The sequence below is a fragment of the Tarenaya hassleriana genome, unplaced genomic scaffold, assembly GCF_000463585.1.
Source record: "Tarenaya hassleriana unplaced genomic scaffold, ASM46358v1 Cleome59, whole genome shotgun sequence".
NCBI classification, from domain to species: domain Eukaryota; kingdom Viridiplantae; phylum Streptophyta; class Magnoliopsida; order Brassicales; family Cleomaceae; genus Tarenaya; species Tarenaya hassleriana.
Window position 1 is genome coordinate 538928 of NW_010968415.1, and position 2317 is coordinate 541244.

The following is a 2317-nucleotide window of genomic DNA, read 5'->3' on the forward strand; positions in this document are numbered from 1 at the left end:
CTCTGGTGGTAGAGCCCCTTCCAGGACGTACGACTTCTTATCGTGCTTGAGAACAATTCTCAAGTTACGATACCAGTCTAAGAAGTTCATCCCAGTCAGTTTATCCTTCTCAAGGATAGATCGCATCGTCAAACTCGGTACGCTACCGGTTGACGTCATGTCCTACAAAAAGAGACAAAACATAACGAACAAAACAAAATTGCAGATTCTATCAATGATCTACTACTAGCTAGTCCATCATCAATCAACGAAAAAACATTAATGATCTACTACCAGCTAGTCCATCACCAATCAATGACAACATGATGCATATACAAGCTATATTCCCATAAAGAAAACTAACAAACTAACCCTACAATAATTCTCTATATGGGACTAAGATCCGTATTTCACATAAGAATGAGTTGTTTCACTCAGCCTTACGCTATTTAGGTAGACATCTAATGTCAATCACATCCAATGTGACTCTTAGATCTTTTATGAGACTATGATGTCGAATATCATTGCATACTCGTCTCATCTGTACCATTAAGTCTCAAGTCAAACTTGACAACTTAACCTAAGGTAAACCATCCATTAAGTCTCAAGTCAAACTTGACAACTTAACCCAAGATAAACCATATTCAAGCTGTAGGAACCACGATTTGCTACCCTGCCTCACAAATATAATCCGGCACGCTCAGCTTTGGCATGACCCGTGTTACGGACGATCGATGTCTTGACAGACGCTCTAGTAATGGAAGGTACACGCTTAGCATTACTTAAATAAGGGATTTTCGAAACCACACTTAGATCAAGCATCTATTTCAAGCTATGAGAACCACCATTTCTCCATCTTGCCTCACCAAGATAATACGACACACCCAGCTTTGGCATGGCCCATGACACGTACGATCGAGGCCTTGACAAGTGCTTTACTCGTAGAGCTCCTAGATCTAACCGGTTTCTGTGCAACGATTGTACAAAATTTCGAATAGACTATCCATTCGATTATGTAATCCCAATTCCTAAGCTCCCACTCAATCAAGCATATCTAATATCTTGATTAACTTATATGCATTCATTCACTATGGATCATCCAAATGAACGAATCATGCTATTCTGAATCACAGTTGACTGGTTTAAGCAACGATTGCTCAAATCAGATCCCGAAACGAAAAACCAAAATCTGGTGGAGCCTCGGGACCCAGACCGATCGGTCTAGGCCTAGACCGATCGGTCTACACGGCTCGGTCTCCAGGTCATATTCGGTCCAGACCTTTCGGTCCGGAATGGTCCAGACCGATCGGTCTACCCATGCAGACCATTCAGTCCGGACATGGCGGTCCAGAGGACCAGACCGATCGGTCCAGGCGAAAACGTGATCATATCTCGTTTTCGTCCTTTCTGCCCCGTTTCAGACCTGAATTCGACTCCGTTTTCGCCTGCGAACTCAGAATTCGAAGCTCTTGCACACTATGCAACAATGAACAGAAAATCTACTCTAGATCCACAACCAAATCATGCATAGCATCAAAGCAAACACGGATTCAAACAATTCAAATCCTATAACGTGCGTGATCGGGTTCTAAAAAAATCATGCAGAGCTACCAGGCTCTGATACCACTGTTGGGTTTTTCTGGGATCTCAAGAGCGAATCTAATTCCTAAGAGATCAGTTCTAGGGTTTGCGCAGCGGATGTAAAACAAAAATTTTGATGAAACCCTAAAACCTATCATGCATGATCTTGTAGAAACGTTAGAACACTTACCTCAATCGATCCGGGGCCTGTATCAATTGATGTGTTCGTCCGATCATTGTAGGCAGGAAGAATACCTTACCCTCTACACGTATCCACACGGCGGAAAGGATTCCAACAGTTGGAACTCGTCTGCTAGGACTGAAGAACACGTTCTTCTTTGCGCAAGGGTTTCAGGGATCTTTCTCTTAGGTTTTTCACTCTCAAAACCTCTCCATAGGGTCTGAAAATCGTGCCCAGAGAATTAGGAGGTGTTCCTTCAAGTTTATCCCACTTAAAACCCTAATTAGAGTGAGTTTAGGAAATCCCGACGTCTGGGCCGATCGGTCCAGGTCCCGACGTCTGGACCGATCGGTCTGGAACAATTTCCCGACCTTATACGTTACCTCTGGACCAATCGGTCCAGCTAACCCAGACCGATCGGTCCAGACCTTCTGGACCGGTCGGTCTGGCCTCTGCTCCACCGGGATTTTCTCGTCTCTTCTCGCGCATTTGTCTTTTTCTGTGTGTGTGACCCTGTAGGCCCATCCGATATAGCAGTATAACCAGAAATCTCTATTCCGGATATACAAGTCATAG